We start from the raw sequence: 21,543 nt of genomic DNA, 5'->3' as shown, positions 1-21,543 counted from the left end.
AGACGGGAGCCTGCAACTTTATAAAGGGAGCATCGTCCAGAAAGGACCAGCAACCTCGTGTCCTTGCTAAAGTGCAATCCCACAGTGGAATCAAAGGGAGGGCAAGCACCGGCTCAAGTCTCGAGCGTGTACCCAGGGCTGCCCCAGATCACTCGGCTGCCAAGAGCCCAGCTTCTGACACGGGTGGAAGGAGGAAAAGAAAAGACGAGGTGAAGGGCGACTCCTAATGGCACAAAGGCAAAAGCTTACAGCACTCGGTATTCCCAGGCGGTCTCCCATCCAAGTACTAACCGAGCCCGACTCTGCTTAGCTTCCGAGATCAGGCGAGTTCGGGCGTATTCAGAGTGGTATGGCCGTAAACGATGGCTGCTTGTTTTTCTCTCCCCAAATAGGCAACAGTGGAAGCCCTCTTTTCTATACGACATTCTTATGTTTTTTTTTCTCTCCTTCCCTGCCTGTCTTCATTTTTTTTAGTTTTGCCATTCTTTTGAAATTTTTGAATGTCTTTTGAATTACAATGTACGTTGTCCTTCATGCTGATCCCCTTCTGTCGGCTCTCGCCACCCATTTAAGACCAGCCCTGTTCCCAGTTCCTCCTCATGGATGGATGGATAGACAGACAGATAGATCTCGTGCAGCTCTTCAGACGGGAGCCTGCAACTTTATAAAGGGAGCATCGTCCAGAAAGGACCAGCAACCTCGTGTCCTTGCTAAAGTGCAATCCCACAGTGGAATCAAAGGGAGGGCAAGCACCGGCTCAAGTCTCGAGCGTGTACCCAGGGCTGCCCCAGATCACTCGGCTGCCAAGAGCCCAGCTTCTGACACGGGTGGAAGGAGGAAAAGAAAAGACGAGGTGAAGGGCGACTCCTAATGGCACAAAGGCAAAAGCTTACAGCACTCGGTATTCCCAGGCGGTCTCCCATCCAAGTACTAACCGAGCCCGACTCTGCTTAGCTTCCGAGATCAGGCGAGTTCGGGCGTATTCAGAGTGGTATGGCCGTAAACGATGGCTGCTTGTTTTCTCTCCCCAAATAGGCAACAGTGGAAGCCCTCTTTTCTATCGACATTCTTTTGTTTTTTTTTTCTCTCCTTCCCCTGCCTGTCTTCATTTTTTTTTTTAGTTTTGCCATTCTTTTGAAATTTTTGAATGTCTTTTGAATTACAATGTACGTTGTCCTTCATGCTGATCCCCTTCTGTCGGCTCTCGCCACCCATTTAAGACCAGCCCTGTTCCCAGTTCCTCCTCATGGATGGATGGATAGACAGACAGATAGATCTCGTGCAGCTCTTCAGACGGGAGCCTGCAACTTTATAAAGGGAGCATCGTCCAGAAAGGACCAGCAACCTCGTGTCCTTGCTAAAGTGCAATCCCACAGTGGAATCAAAGGGAGGGCAAGCACCGGCTCAAGTCTCGAGCGTGTACCCAGGGCTGCCCCAGATCACTCGGCTGCCAAGAGCCCAGCTTCTGACACGGGTGGAAGGAGGAAAAGAAAAGACGAGGTGAAGGGCGACTCCTAATGGCACAAAGGCAAAAGCTTACAGCACTCGGTATTCCCAGGCGGTCTCCCATCCAAGTACTAACCGAGCCCGACTCTGCTTAGCTTCCGAGATCAGACGAGTTCGGGCGTATTCAGAGTGGTATGGCCGTAAACGATGGCTGCTTGTTTTCTCTCCCCAAATAGGCAACAGTGGAAGCCCTCTTTTCTATACGACATTCTTATGTTTTTTTTCTCTCCTTCCCTGCCTGTCTTCATTTTTTTTAGTTTTGCCATTCTTTTGAAATTTTTCGAATGTCTTTTGAATTACAATGTACGTTGTCCTTCATGCTGATCCCCTTCTGTCGGCTCTCGCCACCCATTTAAGACCAGCCCTGTTCCCAGTTCCTCCTCATGGATGGATGGATAGACAGACAGATAGATCTCGTGCAGCTCTTCAGACGGGAGCCTGCAACTTTATAAAGGGAGCATCGTCCAGAAAGGACCAGCAACCTCGTGTCCTTGCTAAAGTGCAATCCCACAGTGGAATCAAAGGGAGGGCAAGCACCGGCTCAAGTCTCGAGCGTGTACCCAGGGCTGCCCCAGATCACTCGGCTGCCAAGAGCCCAGCTTCTGACACGGGTGGAAGGAGGAAAAGAAAAGACGAGGTGAAGGGCGACTCCTAATGGCACAAAGGCAAAAGCTTACAGCACTCGGTATTCCCAGGCGGTCTCCCATCCAAGTACTAACCGAGCCCGACTCTGCTTAGCTTCCGAGATCAGGCGAGTTCGGGCGTATTCAGAGTGGTATGGCCGTAAGCGATGGCTGCTTGTTTTCTCTCCCAAATAGGCAACTGTGGAAGCCCTCTTTTCTATACGACATTCTTATGTTTTTTTTCTCTCCTTCCCTGCCTGTCTTCATTTTTTTTTAGTTTTGCCATTCTTTTGAAATTTTTGAATGTCTTTTGAATTACAATGTACGTTGTCCTTCATGCTGATCCCCTTCTGTCGGCTCTCGCCACCCATTTAAGACCAGCCCTGTTCCCAGTTCCTCCTCATGGATGGATGGATAGACAGACAGATAGATCTCGTGCAGCTCTTCAGACGGGAGCCTGCAACTTTATAAAGGGAGCATCGTCCAGAAAGGACCAGCAACCTCGTGTCCTTGCTAAAGTGCAATCCCACAGTGGAATCAAAGGGAGGGCAAGCACCGGCTCAAGTCTCGAGCGTGTACCCAGGGCTGCCCCAGATCACTCGGCTGCCAAGAGCCCAGCTTCTGACACGGGTGGAAGGAGGAAAAGAAAAGACGAGGTGAAGGGCGACTCCTAATGGCACAAAGGCAAAAGCTTACAGCACTCGGTATTCCCAGGCGGTCTCCCATCCAAGTACTAACCGAGCCCGACTCTGCTTAGCTTCGAGATCAGGCGAGTTCGGGCGTATTCAGAGTGGTATGGCCGTAAACGATGGCTGCTTGTTTTCTCTCCCAAATAGGCAACAGTGGAAGCCCTCTTTTCTATCGACATTCTTATGTTTTTTTTCTCTCCTTCCCTGCCTGTCTTCATTTTTTTTTAGTTTTGCCATTCTTTTGAAATTTTTCGGAATGTCTTTTGAATTACAATGTACGTTGTCCTTCATGCTGATCCCCTTCTGTCGGCTCTCGCCACCCATTTAAGACCAGCCCTGTTCCCAGTTCCTCCTCATGGATGGATGGATAGACAGACAGATAGATCTCGTGCAGCTCTTCAGACGGGAGCCTGCAACTTTATAAAGGGAGCATCGTCCAGAAAGGACCAGCAACCTCGTGTCCTTGCTAAAGTGCAATCCCACAGTGGAATCAAAGGGAGGGCAAGCACCGGCTCAAGTCTCGAGCGTGTCCCGGGCTGCCCCAGATCACTCGGCTGCCAAGAGCCCAGCTTCTGACACGGGTGGAAGGAGGAAAAGAAAAGACGAGGTGAAGGGCGACTCCTAATGGCACAAAGGCAAAAGCTTACAGCACTCGGTATTCCCAGGCGGTCTCCCATCCAAGTACTAACCGAGCCCGACTCTGCTTAGCTTCCGAGATCAGGCGAGTTCGGGCGTATTCAGAGTGGTATGGCCGTAAACGGTGGCTGCTTGTTTTCTCTCCCCAAATAGGCAACAGTGGAAGCCCTCTTTTCTATCGACATTCTTATGTTTTTTTCTCTCCTTCCCTGCCTGTCTTCATTTTTTTTTAGTTTTGCCATTCTTTTGAAATTTTTGAATGTCTTTTGAATTACAATGTACGTTGTCCTTCATGCTGATCCCCTTCTGTCGGCTCTCGCCACCCATTTAAGACCAGCCCTGTTCCCAGTTCCTCCTCATGGATGGATGGATAGACAGACAGATAGATCTCGTGCAGCTCTTCAGACGGGGAGCCTGCAACTTTATAAAGGGGAGCATCGTCCAGAAAGGACCAGCAACCTCGTGTCCTTGCTAAAGTGCAATCCCACAGTGGAATCAAAGGGAGGGCAAGCACCGGCTCAAGTCTCGAGCGTGTACCCAGGGCTGCCCCAGATCACTCGGCTGCCAAGAGCCCAGCTTCTGACACGGGTGGAAGGAGGAAAAGAAAAGACGAGGTGAAGGGCGACTCCTAATGGCACAAAGGCAAAAGCTTACAGCACTCGGTATTCCCAGGCGGTCTCCCATCCAAGTACTAACCGAGCCCGACTCTGCTTAGCTTCCGAGATCAGACGAGTTCGGGCGTATTCAGAGTGGTATGGCCGTAAACGATGGCTGCTTGTTTTTCTCTCCCCAAATAGGCAACAGTGGAAGCCCTCTTTTCTATACGACATTCTTATGTTTTTTTTCTCTCCTTCCCTGCCTGTCTTCATTTTTTTTAGTTTTGCCATTCTTTTGAAATTTTTCGAATGTCTTTTGAATTACAATGTACGTTGTCCTTCATGCTGATCCCCTTCTGTCGGCTCTCGCCACCCATTTAAGACCAGCCCTGTTCCCAGTTCCTCCTCATGGATGGATGGATAGACAGACAGATAGATCTCGTGCAGCTCTTCAGACGGGAGCCTGCAACTTTATAAAGGGGAGCATCGTCCAGAAAGGACCAGCAACCTCGTGTCCTTGCTAAAGTGCAATCCCACAGTGGAATCAAAGGGAGGGCAAGCACCGGCTCAAGTCTCGAACGTGTACCCAGGGCTGCCCCAGATCACTCGGCGGCCTCCTTGGGATTGCTGGCGAAACCTGTCTAATCAAGGTGGTGAGGTCTTTGCAACCCCGTCATCCGAGTCACGGGCACACGGGCGTCTGGTGAGTGGCTAACTCCCGCGCATGCGCGCTCTAGAGGCCGAAGAAGCCCGAAGGAGCCCGAAGGACCGAGGACTGCGTTGGGGAAATCCTTCCGCTGCCGAGCGACGAAGCCGAAGAAGTGGGAGGATGAGCGCCGGGCTGAACAACTCATACTTACCTGGCAGGGGAGATACCTTTGGTTCTTCCTTGTCAGGTGTAGGGAGCGCCCCACGAACTTGGATCCAGAGCTGGGTAGGTCGGCATGTCCACCACCCTGTTTTCTGCTTCCCTTGTTTGTGGCGTTTTAAAATATTGTAGGAGCAAGATGGCGGAAGTGATTGAAGTCAACAGCAGGCGGTTCAAGAAGACATGGAGATGAACAGAGGACTCGAGTTTTGGGAGACCTGCATCTCGTATTCCAATTGATGGAAGGGAAAGGAGAAACGTAGTTCGATTGGAATTGAAGGATGGACAGATGGATCGAGGAGACTTTAGTAAGGAGGTGTTGCAGAAGACTCTACGTTTTTCACCTGGTGAGATTGATTACCTTTTTGCCTTTCCGGGTAAAACTACCTTTGAAGTGGTTTTTAAGAGTAGGGCTTTATATGATAAATGTTTGAGAACGGTGGAGAGAGAAAACTGGTTAACCCAGTTTTAGAAAAATTTTTGATTGTGCCTTTGAGTGACAGGATGGACAAAAGAGTAAATATTTTAATGTTCACAGAGAAGGTGAAACTACAGGATATTTCGACTTGGTTGTTACAATTTTGCGATGTTAAGACTAGTATGCAAATGACGGATGAGGATGGGATAAAAAATGGATTGTACAAATTTGATGTAATTCTCAAAAGGAGAATGACACAGAAAGGGTGATCCATTTGCCCGGTCATACAAATTGGGACGGTCAGAGGGCACGTTTTCTACTCTGGTCAGCCACAAGTATGTAGAAGGTGTGGAAATGAGGGTCACAAAGCGGCAGAGTGTGGCATAATAAAATGTAGAAATTGTAAAGAGGAGGGACACAGTACAAGAGAGTGCAGGAAGCCTATAAAATGTAATCTTTGTGGACAGGAGGAACATGTCTTTAGGGACTGTCCGCCTCCTATGCTAACATGGTAAGGAGGAATACAATGAGAGAAAAGAAAGTAATAGCGCTATTGGATGAGGAGTCTGAGGAAGAAAGAGAAATGGAAGACATAGCAAGAGAAGGAATCCAAGGAAGTGACACGAGAGAAGGGAAAAAATAGACCCATTAAACATTGGAGTAAACAGTAAGAGAGAGAGCGAACAAGGAGAGAGGGAGGACAGAGGAGAAACTGACCTTTTGGCGTTAATTGAAGAAAAAACAGACGCTCGGAATATAGAAAGTAGAATGGAGCAGCATTCACAGAACATTCTCTTTCACACAGAGGAGATCATGGACATCCTCAGTGGGACGACTTTTTTTGGTCAGTCCCCTCAGCAGGTGAGGAAGGAAAACATAGAGCAGGAGGAAGGGAAAGGCAACATAGAGGCAACACAAATAAACCCAGGATTGCAGAGGAAGTGGGCCAGATAATCTGTCCCCAACGAGCTCCGAAAATCAGAGGGAGCGGGAGAGAAACCAAAGGAATGGGGGACAGCTCCCTGCTATTTAGAGTCTAAAGACATGGAAGGGTTTGTTTCAGCTACGGGCATGAAGGGGGTAGAAGAGTGGAGAACAGAAAAGAAAGTGGCCAAGAAGCCCAAAAAATATGTAACTCCCGGAAGTAAGGGAAAGATAGGTGAGGTAGACTACACTACAATAAAGAAAAAATGAAAATAAAAATAATAACCTTGAATGTAAGAAGTATTCAAAGTAAGGAAAGGAGAAAAATGGTGTTTTCTTACTTAAGAAGTTTGCCGGTGGATTTGATGTGCATTCAAGAGTGTGGTATACCCTTTAAAAAATCATATGACGAATATAAAGAAGACTGGGAGGAAGGGGCAGCGATTTTTTCAGGACAAATGAGAATAAAATGCAGGAGTTGGGGTGTTAATTAAGAATAAAGAAATTGAAATTAAAACATATGATGAAATAGTGAAGGGGAGAGTGATTAAAATTAAATTATTAATAGCAGGAAGTACGATCACGTAATTAATGTATATGCACCAACAACACCCGTCAGAGGATGGAAGTGTTTAATTTACTGCAAACAGCAGTTGCTTTAGAAAACAACTTAATTGTGGTGGGGGACCTAAATTGTGCGAGTGATCAAGAGCTCAGAGGGCAACAGGAAGACAAAACTGCTAGAAAACTAAAAGAAATTATAAAGGACTGTCGTATCAAGGATGTATTTAGGGAACTAAAAAGAGAAGAAAAAGGTTTTACCTGGAGAGGAACTCGGGGAAAGGCCTCTCGAATAGACTATATTTTGGTCGATAGTAATTATGAGCCAAAGAATTGCAAATTAAGACCAGTATTTTTTTCAGACCATTGTAGTTTAGAGGCAGAGATACAGAAAGGAACAGAAGAAGAGAAAAAAGATATTGTGTGGAAACTGAATGTAACCTTGTTAGAGGATATGAAAATTAGGGAAGAATATGGACAACGCTATAGGGGATGGGAAACCCTAAAAGATTGGTGTGGAAGTCAAAAAGAGTGGTGGGAGGTGATGAAAAGGAACACTAGGAATTTTTCCAAAAAAAGGTAAAGAAAGGAGTAGGAAGAAAAAAGAAGAGGAAAAAACATTACAATATGAACTGGAACAATTGTACAGAAAGGAGGAGATAAATGACGAGACAGAATTAGAGATAAGAAAAATAAAAGAAGAATTGGGAAAAGTATATAAGAACAGAGAAGAAAAGATTAAGTTCCAGAGCAGAGTCAGAGAGCAAGAGGAAGGAGAAAAAATGCTCTCGGTTTTTCAAGAAAATAAAAGAAAGAAGGAAAAAGCCAATATAGAAGAATTGAAGGATAAAGATGGACAGGTGAAGAGAGGAAATAAAGACCTATTGGACATCGTAACAACGTACTATAAAGGAATATACGAAAAGAAAGAAATTAACTATGAGTGCATTAACAAACTGGAGGGAACCATAGATGGCGTTTTCACAGAAGAACAGAAAGAAATGCTGTGTCAGGAGATTGAAATGCAGGAGATGGAGGAAGCTATTAAAATGAGTAGTAAGGGTAAAACTCCAGGAATAGACGGCTTACCCATAGAATTTTATGTGTCTTTTTGGGATCTAATAAAAGAAGATATGCAGAGTTTATTTCTGAAATTGTGAGAGATGGAGAGATGACAGAGACAATGAAAAGGGGCATAATAACATTGATACCCAAACAAGGAGAGATGGTTGATATAAAGAATTGGAGACCGATAACACTATTATGCCAGGACTACAAGATATTAACAAGAGTCCTGGCAAATAGAATAAAAGATAAGCTGGAAAATGTGATAAAAGAGGAACAAGCATGTGTAGTATCAGGTAGAAGTGCATTAGAAAATCAGTGTGTAATGAGAGATTGCATATATTTAATGCAGGAAAGAAAAATGGACGTGGGAATAATTAATTTAGACTTGGAAAAAGCCTTTGACAAAGTGGCTCATGAATATATGTGGAGGATTTTACAGAGAGTGGGGTACCAGCGAAATTTCTAAACTGGATAAAGACAGTGTATAAAGGAATTACAAGTAGAATTAGAGTAAATAATAAATTATCAGAAGAAATACAGGTAGAAAGGGGAGTAAGGCAAGGGTGCCCTTTATCAGCAGTACTATTCATATTAAATATTGAACCGTTAATAAATCTGGTAAGAAATGAGAGACAGATACGGGAGTTGAAGTCCCAGGAAGCGGAGGGCAACAAGTTAAAATATGTGCATATATGGATGATGTGAGCATAATAGTCAGAGATGTCAGCAGTATAGAGCAGGTAATTGAATACACGGAAATATTCTGTATGGCATCAGGATCGCAATTAAATCTGGAGAAATGTGATTGTGTGTTATGGGGTAACTGGAAAGAAAACCTGCGGAAAGATAAGACTTTCCAATAGTGTTAAAATATTGGGAGTAGAATTAGGGAAAGATAATAGAGAAAAGAAACAATGGAAGGAAATGTTAAAAATATAAATAAAAAAACAGGATTTTGGAGATTGAGAAACCTGACTATGGAGGGCAAGATTTTGCTGGTGAAAGCAATAATAATCCCAAAACTGACATATTTGCCACCGTTTTTTTCCCCCCGAGAAAAATATTAAAAAAGATTATAAGAAGCTGTTTTGTTTTCCTATGGGGGTCAAAATGTGAGAAAATTGCAAGAAAAGTAATAATGAAACAAAAAGAAAATGGAGGGAAAGGATTCCCAAATATAGAAGAAGAGCTGATGTTAAAACATACGGCCACGGTGGTTAACATGGCGCTAAATAAGAAAGGAAAAATGGCTGATTTGATGCGATATCAATTGGGTGCGGAGCTGAGGAAAGTAAGATTGTTTAAAAGCATTAACAATAGACCTATTGCCTTTAATATAGCAAAGCACTATAAGATAGTTACAAAATTTTTAAGGAAATACAGATGGGAAGAAGGAGAGGTAACAATATGGGGGAAGAAAAGAGCCCTGAAAGAATATATAAAAAAAGACGAAACAATGTTAAAAATAAAAAATATGACTGAAAATCAAGCAAAGAAAGTATGGCAACAAAACAATGGAAAAGAGTTGACCAATAGACAAAAGGATTTGGGCTGGTTGGGCATACACGAAGTGTTACCGACAAACACTGCAATGTATAAGAGGCGAGTAGCAAAGACGTTGATATGTCCGAGAAGGAACTGCACAGGAATAGAAACATCTGAACATGTGTTTTGGAAATGTGAAAAATCGCAAGGAATTTGGAAGGGTGTAATGGAGAAATGGGATGGGTTATTAGGAAAAGAGGAGATTACAAAAAGAAGGGGTACTGTATGGATTAGTGGGGAATAACTTGAATGAGAAAATGGCAAAAACCCAATGGCAAATAATTAATATAGTTAAAGAAAATATATGGTGGGAAAGAAATGAACTGGTGATACATAATAAGGATGTTTCTATTCAAAGACTATTGCAGAAATGTGGGAGAGAAGTAGAGGAGGCATGGAAAATAAAAGAAGATCAATTGAATAAGAACAAGGTGTGAAAGATAAAGGTAAAGAACAATTAATGGAGTTTTTTTGGGGAAAAATGAAAAAAAAAAAAAAAACGCCATGGTGGTGAAAAGGTGATGGGTGGCAGTGAATTAGCAAATTGGCCAGACTTTGTGTGTGTGTTCAAAGCTAAAACACTGAAAAGAAACATTAAATGTAAGTGAAAATGGGACAAGCAAATTTAGTGTTTGTCTTAAGTAATGAAATTTAGACAAAAAAAAAAAAAAAGGTTCTCCCAGGGCGAGGCTCATCCATTGCACTCCGGGTGTGCTGACCCCTGCGATTTCCCCAAATGCGGGAAACTCGACTGCATAATTTGTGGTAGTGGGGGACTGCGTTCGCGCTCTCCCCTGATAGTCCTGGTTCAAAAAACAGACTGAAAACATGCGTTTCAACTTATGGAAGTGGTGCTTGGGCGATTGTGAAGCAGGAGCCTGTGAGACAACGGCTCTGGGAGCTTTAAGCAATAAATAAAGAAGTTCCAAAAATCAATCAATCAATCTGTCTGTCTGTCCATTTATTTATTTATTTTAAGGACCCCCGCCCCCTAGAAAAATGATAATAAAAATAATATTAATTTAAATTAACTAATCAATGTATTTATTTATCTTAAGGACCCCCCCACATAATAAAATAATAATATAAATAACCATTCATTATTTTTAGTGCCTCTTTACTGATTTTAAGCCGCTTTCCTTGCTGCCAAGAGCCCAGCTTCTGACACGGGTGGAAGGAGGAAAAGAAAAGACGAGGTGAAGGGCGACTCCTGCTGGCAGAAAGGCAAAAGCTTACAGCACTCGGTATTCCCAGTAAACGAGGGCTGCTCCTTTTTCTCTCCCCAAATATGCAACTTTGGAAGCCCTCTTTTCTGAACGACAGCCGTATGTTTTTTTTTTTTTCTCCTTCCCCTGTCTGTCTTCATTTTTTTTTTGCCATTCTTTTGAAATTTTTCGGAATGTCTTTTGAATTAGAATGTACGTTGTCCTTCATGCTGATCCCCTTCTGTCGGCTCTCTCGCTCTCGCCACCCATTTAAGACCCCCCTGTTACCCGTTCCACCTCATGGATGGATGGATGGATGGATGGATACATAGATAGACAGATAGATCTCGTCCAGCTCTTCAGACGGGGAGCCTGCAACTTTACAAAGGGGGGCATCGTCCAGAAAGGACCAGCAACCTCGTGTCCTTGCTAACGTGCAATCCCACAGTGGCATGGAGCGCAAGCGTGAATATCGGCAAAGTTTCTTAGCAGCCTTTGTCGATTTTCACAAAGCATTCGACTCAGTTGTTCGAGCTTCCCTGTGGGAGTTCCTGAGACTTAGTGGGATTCCCCCTGAAGTTGCTGGATATCATGGCCAGCCCGTACACTGGTACTGTGAGTGGTGTGGAGACAGAACCTCTGTGTTTTTCCCAGTTGATTCTGTGGTTCGTCAGGGGTGTGTTCTTGCTCCTACTTTGTTCAGTGCTTGTATGGACTGGGTGTTGTGCAGGGTCATGGGGTTCAGCGGCTGTGGGGCATCTGTTGGAGAAGAAAGATTCATGAATATTGACTTTGCTGATGATGCTGTGATTGTCGTGGAGTCAATGGAGGCTCTGATCAGGGTGCTCAAGAGACTGAGTGAGGAGTCTGAGTGTCTGGGCTTGTGAGTGTCCTGGATGAAAACCAACAGCCAGGCCTTTAATGACCTCTTGGGCACAGATATCAGCAGTGTGTCTGTTTGCGGAGAGTGTGTTGACCTTGTTGAGTGGCTTACTTACCTTGGCAGTGACATTCATGTCCCTGGTGACTCTTCCTATGAAGTCAGTAGACAGATGGGGAGAGCTTGGTGGTTCATGAGGTCACTGGAAAGGGGTGTGTGGCGCTCCCAATATCTCTGCAAAAGAACGAAGGGCCAAGTCTTTAGAGTCCTGGTGCTTCCTTTCTTGCTATATGTTTGTGAGACATGGATGCTCCCCAGTGACCTGAGATGAAGACTGGACTCCTTTGGTACTGTGCCCCTTGGAGAATCCTTGGGTACCGCTGGTTTTACTTTGTGTTCCTCATGGAATCCGTTGGGGGAAATGGAAGGAAAAACCACTAGGAAGAATAAGGTTGTCAAATGTTGTGAAAGTATTGGGGTTAAGAATACAGAGAGGATGGAGTGGAAAGAAATGGGGAAAAAAGATAACCAAAAAAAAAAAAAAAAAAGCAGGATTTTGGAGGTTAACGAACTTATCAATAGAAGGGAAGATATTGCTGATGAAGGCAGTTACAATCCCAAAACTATCGTATTTAGCAAATGTGTTTTTTCCACCAAAGAAAATAGTAAGAAGAATTATAAGAAAGTGTTTTGTGTTCTTATAGGGTTCATAATGTGAAAAATTGGCAAGAAGGAAGGTAATGAAAATGGAGGGAAAGAGGTTCGAATATAGAAAGGGAGTTGACTTTAAGACACACAGCAACTGTTGTTAATATGACATTAAGTAAAATTGGGAAGTTAGCGGATATGATCAGATATCTGCTAGGAACAGAATTCAAAAAAGCAAAAGAGCCCAATTAAATAAGGGGAAATCCGAGTGCCATCTGCAGGGCAAGTGGCAGGAGGACTTTGGGCACGACATGAAAATACATAGAGGGGCGGTTAAAATATTAGGGATCCATTTTGGAGAGGAGAAGGAGGGAAGAAGAGACTGGAAGGAGATGGAAAGAAAGTTATACAAGCTCACAAGTCTCTGGAGGACTAGGAGACTAACATATGAGGGCAAAATTTTGCTAATTAAGTCAATAATTTTGCCCAGGCTCTTTTTTCTGGCAACAGTTTTTTTACGGACAAAATATATTCTAAGGAAAATCGAAAGACAATGTTTTTATTTTTTTGGGAGGTCTACAGATGAGAAGGTCGCAAGACAGAAAGTAAAGAAACAAAAAAGGAAAGGGGGAAAAAGGTTTTCTGGACTTAAGGATCTTGTTAAGATTGAAATACACGGCAGTTTACATATCCTTGTTACAGAGCGGAAAGGGAGGGCAGCGGATTTAGCCAGGTACATGATGGGTGGTCATCTAAGAAGGTTTGGGCTTTTAAAACCCAGAACAAGAAACCATATGAGTTTAGATTACCCAAACTATACAGGAGGTTGATGGACTGTATCAAAGATTGTGGGCTTCAGCAGGATGAAAAGGACTTGTGGAGGAGGTGGAAAGAATTAGTGGAAAAAGTAAGGAAAGTGAGAAGCCAGTAAACATTACTGGGAAATCTAGAGAGGAATCTAAACTGATATGGGAAAGATTTGGGGGAAAGTTTCCAAATAATCAAGTAGCAGATATAGCCTGGCTGGCCGCCCATGAAGCACTAGAAACCAACCTGGCTTTAAGTAAAAGAAAGAATTTACAAGGGCCTAAATGTCCCAGGGACGGATGTAAAAGAAAAAAATAAGTCAGTATGGACATGCAATGTGGGACTGCCCCACAGTGGCAAGGATATGGAAGGAAGTAAGGCAGAGACACATAGTAGACATCAAGCTGGATAGAGACTTGGTGGTGTTTGGGAGGTCAGGGAAAAGAGAGGTCGGGAAGAAAGATTGGGACCGAATAAACGTGATAAAAGAAGTATTGTGGAAGGCAAGGTGTGCATACACAAATAAACAGAAAGTTTTTTCCCAACAGAAAATAATTGGAATGATCAGAGAAAACCTCTCGTTTTATGAGAAAAAACATCTCAACTTTGGAAGCCCTCTTTTCTAAACGACAGCCCTATGTTTTTTTTTTTTCTCTCCTTCCCTGTCTGTCTTCATTTTTTTTTGCCATTCTTTTAAATTTGAATGTACGTTGTCCTTCATGCTGATCCCCTTCTGTCGGCTCTCTCGCTCTCGCCACCCATTTAAGACCCCCCTGTTCCCCGTTCCTCCTCATGGATGGATGGATGGATGGATAGAAAGACAGATAGATCTCGTCCAGCTCTTCAGACGGGGAGCCTGCAACTTTACAAAGGGGGGCATCGTCCAGAAAGGACCAGCAGCCTCGTGTCCTTTCCAACCTGCAATCCCACAGTGGCATCAAAGGGAGGGCAAGCACCGGCTCAAGTCTCGAACGTGTACCCAGGGCTGCCCCAGATCACTCGGCTGCCAAAAGCCCAGCTTCTGATACGGGTGGAAGGAGGAAAAGAAAAAGACGAGGCGAAGGGCGACTCCTGCTGGCAGAAAGGCAAAAGCTTACGGCACTCGGTATTCCCAGGCGGTCTCCCATCCAAGTACTAACCGAGCCCGACTCTGCTTAGCTTCCGAGATCGGACGTGTTCAGAGTGGTATGGCCGTAAACGAGGGCTGCTCGTTTTTCTCTCCCCAAATAGGCAACCGTGGAAGCCCTCTTTTCTAAACGACAGCCCTATGTTTTGTTTTTTTTTTTCTCCTTCCCCTGTCTGTCTTCATTTTTTTTTTTTATTGCCATTCTTTTGAAATTTTTCGTTATGTCTTTTGAATTAGAATGTGCGTTGACTTTCATACTGATCCCCTTCTGTCGGCTCTCTCGCTCTCGCCACCCATTTAAGACTCCCCTGTTACCCGTTCCACCTCATGGATGGATGGATGGATGGATGGATGGATAGATAGATAGACAGACAGAGAGATCTCGTCCAGCTCATCAGACGGGGAGCCTGCAACTTTACAAAGGGGGGCATCTTCCAGAAAGAACCAGCAACCTCGTATCCTTGCTAACGTGCAATCCCACAGTGGTATCAAAGGGAGGGCAAGCACCGGCTCAAGTCTCGAACGTGTACCCAGCGCTGCCCCAGATCACTCGGCGGCCTCGGCGCAGGTCTTCCCGAGGGTGCTCTGCTGCCGTGTGCGAGCGCCCACGCCGAGGGCTTCTTCCTCTCGTTCTCCGGAGCGCAGGGTCGCCTTCCTCTTTCGCAGCTTTGCCTCCTGCCTCCTGTCTGCTGTCTGCCGCCTGCCGCCTCGCCTGCCGCCTGCCGCCTGCCGCCTGCCGCCTGCCGCCTGCCGCCTGCCGCCTGCCGCCTGTCTTTGCTGTTGGGCGGCTGTTTATCATTCAGCGTCCCGCCCAGTCCTACCCCTCCTGTTTCTCTTCCAGCCAATAAGCTCCAGCGATGGGTGGCTGGTTTGCATAAGAGCGAGGTGCACCTTGGGGTTGCTAGTGAAACCTGTCTAATCAAGGTGGTGAGGTCGGTGCAACCCCAACATCCGGGTCACGGTGCACACGGGCGTCTGGGCAGCAGCTAGCTCCCGCGCATGCGCGCTCCCGAGGCCAAAGAAGCCCGAAGGATCCCGAAGAAGCCCGAAGGAGCCCGAAGGACCGAGGACTGTGCTGGGGAAAACCCTCCCGCCGCCGAGCGATGAAGCCGAGGAAGTGGGAGGATGAGCGCCGGGCTGTACAACTCATACTTACCTGGCAGGGGAGATACCATGATCACTAAGGTGGTTCTCCCAGGGCGAGGCTCATCCATTGCACTCCGGGTGTGCTGACCCCTGCGATTTCCCCAAATGCGGGAAACTCGACTGCATAATTTGTGGTAGTGGGGGACTGCGTTCGCGCTCTCCCTGATAGTCCTGGTTCAAAAACAGACTGAAAACATGCGTTTCAACTTATGGAAGTGGTGCTTGGGCGATTGTGAAGCAGGAGCCTGTGAGACAACGGCTCTGGGAGCTTTAAGCAATAAATAAAGAAGTTCCAAAAATCAATCAATCAATCTGTCTGTCTGTCCATTTATTTATTTATTTTAAGGACCCCGCCCTAGAAAATGATAATAAAAATAATATTAATTTAAATTAACTAATCAATGTATTTATTTATCTTAAGGACCCCCCCACATAATAAAATAATAATATAAATAACCATTCATTATTTTTAGTGCCTCTTTACTGATTTTAAGCCGCTTTCCTTGCTGCCAAGAGCCCAGCTTCTGACACGGGTGGAAGGAGGAAAAGAAAAGACGAGGTGAAGGGCGACTCCTGCTGGCAGAAAGGCAAAAGCTTACAGCACTCGGTATTCCCAGTAAACGAGGGCTGCTCCTTTTTCTCTCCCCAAATATGCAACTTTGGAAGCCCTCTTTCTGAACGACAGCCGTATGTTTTTTTTTTTCTCCTTCCCTGTCTGTCTTCATTTTTTTTTTGCCATTCTTTTGAAATTTTTCGAATGTCTTTTGAATTAGAATGTACGTTGTCCTTCATGCTGATCCCCTTCTGTCGGCTCTCTCTCTCTCGCCACCCATTTAAGACCCCCCTGTTACCCGTTCCACCTCATGGATGGATGGATGGATGGATGGATACATAGATAGACAGATAGATCTCGTCCAGCTCTTCAGACGGGGAGCCTGCAACTTTACAAAGGGGGGCATCGTCCAGAAAGGACCAGCAACCTCGTGTCCTTGCTAACGTGCAATCCCACAGTGGCATGGAGCAAAGCGTGAATATCGGCAAAGTTTCTTAGCAGCCTTTGTCGATTTTCACAAAGCATTCGACTCAGTTGTTCGAGCTTCCCTGTGGGAGTTCCTGAGACTTAGTGGGATTCCCCCTGAAGTTGCTGGATATCATGGCCAGCCCGTACACTGGTACTGTGAGTGGTGTGGAGACAGAACCTCTGTGTTTTTCCCAGTTGATTCTGTGGTTCGTCAGGGGTGTGTTCTTGCTCCTACTTTGTTCAGTGCTTGTATGGACTGGGTGTTGTGCAGGGTCATGGGGTTCAGCGGCTGTGGGGCATCTGTTGGAGAAGAAAGATTCATGAATATTGACTTTGCTGATGATGCTGTGATTGTCGTGGAGTCAATGGAGGCTCTGATCAGGGTGCTCAAGAGACTGAGTGAGGAGTCTGAGTGTCTGGGCTTGTGAGTGTCCTGGATGAAAACCAACAGCCAGGCCTTTAATGACCTCTTGGGCACAGATATCAGCAGTGTGTCTGTTTGCGGAGAGTGTGTTGACCTTGTTGAGTGGCTTACTTACCTTGGCAGTGACATTCATGTCCCTGGTGACTCTTCCTATGAAGTCAGTAGACAGATGGGGAGAGCTTGGTGGTTCATGAGGTCACTGGAAAGGGGTGTGTGGCGCTCCCAATATCTCTGCAAAGAACGAAGGGCCAAGTCTTTAGAGTCCTGGTGCTTCCTTTCTTGCTATATGTTTGTGAGACATGGATGCTCCCCAGTGACCTGAGATGAAGACTGGACTCCTTTGGTACTGTGCCCCTTCGGAGAATCCTTGGGTACCGCTGGTTTTACTTTGTGTTCCTCATGGAATCCGTTGGGGGAAATGGAAGGAAAACCACTAGGAAGAATAAGGTTGTCAAATGTTGTGAAAGTATTGGGGTTAAGAATACAGAGAGGATGGAGTGGAAAGAAATGGGGAAAAAAAGATAACCAAAAAAAAAAAAAAAAAAGCAGGATTTTGGAGGTTAACGAACTTATCAATAGAAGGGAAGATATTGCTGATGAAGGCAGTTACAATCCCAAAACTATCGTATTTAGCAAATGTGTTTTTTCCACCAAAGAAAATAGTAAGAAGAATTATAAGAAAGTGTTTTGTGTTCTTATAGGGTTCATAATGTGAAAAATTGGCAAGAAGGAAGGTAATGAAAATGGAGGGAAAGAGGTTCGAATATAGAAAGGGAGTTGACTTTAAGACACACAGCAACTGTTGTTAATATGACATTAAGTAAAATTGGGAAGTTAGCGGATATGATCAGATATCTGCTAGGAACAGAATTCAAAAAAGCAAAAGAGCCCAATTAAATAAGGGGAAATCCGAGTGCCATCTGCAGGGCAAGTGGCAGGAGGACTTTGGGCACGACATGAAAATACATAGAGGGGCGGTTAAAATATTAGGGATCCATTTTGGAGAGGAGAAGGAGGGAAGAAGAGACTGGAAGGAGATGGAAAGAAAGTTATACAAGCTCACAAGTCTCTGGAGGACTAGGAGACTAACATATGAGGGCAAAATTTTGCTAATTAAGTCAATAATTTTGCCCAGGCTCTTTTCTGGCAACAGTTTTTTTACGGACAAAATATATTCTAAGGAAAATCGAAAGACAATGTTTTTATTTTTTTGGGAGGTCTACAGATGAGAAGGTCGCAAGACAGAAAGTAAAGAAACAAAAAAGGAAAGGGGGAAAAAGGTTTTCTGGACTTAAGGATCTTGTTAAGATTGAAATACATGGCCGTTTACATATCCTTGTTACAGAGCGGGAAAGGGAGGGCAGCGGATTTAGCCAGGTACATGATGGGTGGTCATCTAAGAAGGTTTGGGTTTTTAAAACCCAGAACAAGAAACCATATGAGTTTAGATTACCCAAACTATACAGGAGGTTGATGGACTGTATCAAAGATTGTGGGCTTCAGCAGGATGAAAAGGACTTGTGGAGGAGGTGGAAAGAATTAGTGGAAAAGTAAGGGAAAGTGAGAAGCCAGTAAACATTACTGGGAAATCTAGAGAGGAATCTAAACTGATATGGGAAAGATTTGGGGGAAAGTTTCCAAATAATCAAGTAGCAGATATAGCCTGGCTGGCCCCATGAAGCACTAGAAACCAACCTGGCTTTAAGTAAAAGAAAGAATTTACAAGGGCCTAAATGTCCCAGGGACGGATGTAAAAGAAAAAAATAAGTCAGTATGGACATGCAATGTGGGACTGCCCCACAGTGGCAAGGATATGGAAGGAAGTAAGGCAGAGACACATAGTAGACATCAAGCTGGATAGAGACTTGGTGGTGTTTGGGAGGTCAGGGAAAAGAGAGGTCGGGAAGAAAGATTGGGACCGAATAAACGTGATAAAAGAAGTATTGTGGAAGGCAAGGTGTGCATACACAAATAAACAGAAAGTTTTTTCCCAACAGAAAATAATTGGAATGATCAGAGAAAACCTCTCGTTTTATGAGAAAAACATCTCAACTTTGGAAGCCCTCTTTTCTAAACGACAGCCCTATGTTTTTTTTTTTCTCTCCTTCCCTGTCTGTCTTCATTTTTTTTTGCCATTCTTTTAAATTTGAATGTACGTTGTCCTTCATGCTGATCCCCTTCTGTCGGCTCTCTCGCTCGCCACCCATTTAAGACCCCCCTGTTCCCCGTTCCTCCTCATGGATGGATGGATGGATGGATAGAAAGACAGATAGATCTCGTCCAGCTCTTCAGACGGGGAGCCTGCAACTTTACAAAGGGGGGCATCGTCCAGAAAGGACCAGCAGCCTCGTGTCCTTTCCAACCTGCAATCCCACAGTGGCATCAAAGGGAGGGCAAGCACCGGCTCAAGTCTCGAACGTGTACCCAGGGCTGCCCCAGATCACTCGGCTGCCAAAAGCCCAGCTTCTGATACGGGTGGAAGGAGGAAAAGAAAAAGACGAGGCGAAGGGCGACTCCTGCTGGCAGAAAGGCAAAAGCTTACGGCACTCGGTATTCCCAGGCGGTCTCCCATCCAAGTACTAACCGAGCCCGACTCTGCTTAGCTTCCGAGATCGGACGAGATCGGGCGTGTTCAGAGTGGTATGGCCGTAAACGAGGGCTGCTCGTTTTTCTCTCCCCAAATAGGCAACCGTGGAAGCCCTCTTTTCTAAACGACAGCCCTATGTTTTGTTTTTTTTTTTCTCCTTCCCCTGTCTGTCTTCATTTTTTTTTTTTTTTTGCCATTCTTTTGAAATTTTTCGTTATGTCTTTTGAATTAGAATGTGCGTTGACTTTCATACTGATCCCCTTCTGTCGGCTCTCTCGCTCTCGCCACCCATTTAAGACTCCCCTGTTACCCGTTCCACCTCATGGATGGATGGATGGATGGATGGATAGATAGATAGACAGACAGAGAGATCTCGTCCAGCTCATCAGACGGGGAGCCTGCAACTTTACAAAGGGGGGCATCTTCCAGAAAGAACCAGCAACCTCGTATCCTTGCTAACGTGCAATCCCACAGTGGTATCAAAGGGAGGGCAAGCACCGGCTCAAGTCTCGAACGTGTACCCAGCGCTGCCCCAGATCACTCGGCCTCGGCGCAGGTCTTCCCGAGGGTGCTCTGCTGCCGTGTGCGAGCGCCCACGCCGAGGGCTTCTTCCTCTCGTTCTCCGGAGCGCAGGGTCGCCTTCCTCTTTCGCAGCTTTGCCTCCTGCCTCCTGTCTGCTGCTGCGCTGCTGTCTGCCGCCTGCCGCCTGCCGCCTGCCGCCTGTCTTTGCTGTTGGGCGGCTGTTTATCATTCAGCGTCCCGCCCAGTCCTACCCCTCCTGTTTCTCTTCCAGCCAATAAGCTCCAGCGATGGGTGGCTGGTTTGCATAAGAGCGAGGTGCACCTTGGGGTTGCTAGTGAAACCTGTCTAATCAAGGTGGTGAGGTCGGTGCAACCCCAACATCCGGGTCACGGTGCACACGGGCGTCTGGGCAGCAGCTAGCTCCCGCGCATGCGCGCTCCCGAGGCCAAAGAAGCCCGAAGGATCCCGAAGAAGCCCGAAGGAGCCCGAAGGACCGAGGACTGTGCTGGGGAAAACCTCCCGCCGCCGAGCGATGAAGCCGAGGAAGTGGGAGGATGAGCGCCGGGCTGTACAACTCATACTTACCTGGCAGGGGAGATACCATGATCACTAAGGTGGTTCTCCCAGGGCGAGGCTCATCCATTGCACTCCGGGTGTGCTGACCCCTGCGATTTCCCCAAATGCGGGAAACTCGACTGCATAATTTGTGTAGTGGGGACTGCGTTCGCGCTCTCCCTGATAGTCCTGGTTCAAAAAACAGACTGAAAACATGCGTTTCAACTTATGGAAGTGGTGCTTGGGCGATTGTGAAGCAGGAGCCTGTGAGACAACGGCTCTGGGAGCTTTAAGCAATAAATAAAGAAGTTCCAAAAATCAATCAATCAATCTGTCTGTCTGTCCATTTATTTATTTATTTTAAGGACCCCCGCCCCCTAGAAAAATGATAATAAAAATAATATTAATTTAAATTAACTAATCAATGTATTTATTTATCTTAAGGACCCCCCCACATAATAAAATAATAATATAAATAACCATTCATTATTTTTAGTGCCTCTTTACTGATTTTAAGCCGCTTTCCTTGCTGCCAAGAGCCCAGCTTCTGACACGGGTGGAAGGAGGAAAAGAAAAGACGAGGTGAAGGGCGACTCCTGCTGGCAGAAAGGCAAAAGCTTACAGCACTCGGTATTCCCAGTAAACGAGGGCTGCTCCTTTTCTCTCCCAAATATGCAACTTTGGAAGCCCTCTTTTCTGAACGACAGCCGTATGTTTTTTTTTTTTCTCCTTCCCTGTCTGTCTTCATTTTTTTTTGCCATTCTTTTGAAATTTTTCGAATGTCTTTTGAATTAGAATGTACGTTGTCCTTCATGCTGATCCCCTTCTGTCGGCTCTCTCGCTCGCCACCCATTTAAGACCCCCCTGTTACCCGTTCCACCTCATGGATGGATGGATGGATGGATGGATACATAGATAGACAGATAGATCTCGTCCAGCTCTTCAGACGGGGAGCCTGCAACTTTACAAAGGGGCATCGTCCAGAAAGGACCAGCAACCTCGTGTCCTTGCTAGCGTGCAATCCCACAGTGGCATGGGGCGCAAACGTGAATATCGGCAAAGTTTCTTAGCAGCCTTTGTCGATTTTCACAAAGCATTCGACTCAGTTGTTCGAGCTTCCCTGTGGGAGTTCCTGAGACTTAGTGGGATTCCCCCTGAAGTTGCTGGATATCATGGCCAGCCCGTACA

The 21,543-nt window shown here is 45.6% G+C and overlaps 9 non-coding genes and 3 pseudogenes across 9 annotated transcripts; 3 read left to right on the top strand and 9 right to left on the bottom strand.

The window, feature by feature from the left end:
- Nucleotides 1-242: 242 nt before the first annotated feature.
- Nucleotides 243-361, bottom strand: LOC120520006. Its single transcript, XR_005631741.1, has one exon. It is a non-coding gene; the product is annotated as a 5S ribosomal RNA (ribosomal RNA).
- Nucleotides 362-886: 525 nt separating this feature from the next.
- LOC120520005 lies at nt 887-1,005 on the bottom strand. The gene has a single exon (XR_005631740.1). It is a non-coding gene; the product is annotated as a 5S ribosomal RNA (ribosomal RNA).
- Nucleotides 1,006-1,533: 528 nt separating this feature from the next.
- On the bottom strand, nt 1,534-1,652 carry LOC120520021. The gene has a single exon (XR_005631750.1). It is a non-coding gene; the product is annotated as a 5S ribosomal RNA (ribosomal RNA).
- A 524-nt stretch (nt 1,653-2,176) lies between these two features.
- On the bottom strand, nt 2,177-2,295 carry LOC120520001. The gene has a single exon (XR_005631736.1). It is a non-coding gene; the product is annotated as a 5S ribosomal RNA (ribosomal RNA).
- Nucleotides 2,296-2,818: 523 nt separating this feature from the next.
- LOC120520018 lies at nt 2,819-2,936 on the bottom strand (annotated as a pseudogene).
- A 522-nt stretch (nt 2,937-3,458) lies between these two features.
- On the bottom strand, nt 3,459-3,577 carry LOC120520004. Its single transcript, XR_005631739.1, has one exon. It is a non-coding gene; the product is annotated as a 5S ribosomal RNA (ribosomal RNA).
- Nucleotides 3,578-4,101: 524 nt separating this feature from the next.
- Nucleotides 4,102-4,220, bottom strand: LOC120520008. Its single transcript, XR_005631743.1, has one exon. It is a non-coding gene; the product is annotated as a 5S ribosomal RNA (ribosomal RNA).
- Nucleotides 4,221-10,081: 5,861 nt separating this feature from the next.
- On the top strand, nt 10,082-10,231 carry LOC120520031 (annotated as a pseudogene).
- Nucleotides 10,232-14,064: 3,833 nt separating this feature from the next.
- Nucleotides 14,065-14,173, bottom strand: LOC120520025 (annotated as a pseudogene).
- Nucleotides 14,174-15,248: 1,075 nt separating this feature from the next.
- LOC120520029 lies at nt 15,249-15,412 on the top strand. Its single transcript, XR_005631751.1, has one exon. It is a non-coding gene; the product is annotated as a U1 spliceosomal RNA (small nuclear RNA).
- A 3,814-nt stretch (nt 15,413-19,226) lies between these two features.
- LOC120519996 lies at nt 19,227-19,345 on the bottom strand. Its single transcript, XR_005631732.1, has one exon. It is a non-coding gene; the product is annotated as a 5S ribosomal RNA (ribosomal RNA).
- A 1,032-nt stretch (nt 19,346-20,377) lies between these two features.
- LOC120520030 lies at nt 20,378-20,538 on the top strand. The gene has a single exon (XR_005631752.1). It is a non-coding gene; the product is annotated as a U1 spliceosomal RNA (small nuclear RNA).
- Nucleotides 20,539-21,543: the final 1,005 nt, after the last annotated feature.

The sequence above is a fragment of the Polypterus senegalus genome, unplaced genomic scaffold (genome assembly GCF_016835505.1).
Source record: "Polypterus senegalus isolate Bchr_013 unplaced genomic scaffold, ASM1683550v1 scaffold_5833, whole genome shotgun sequence".
NCBI classification, from domain to species: domain Eukaryota; kingdom Metazoa; phylum Chordata; class Cladistia; order Polypteriformes; family Polypteridae; genus Polypterus; species Polypterus senegalus.
This window is presented reverse-complemented; position numbering and strand designations above follow the sequence as displayed.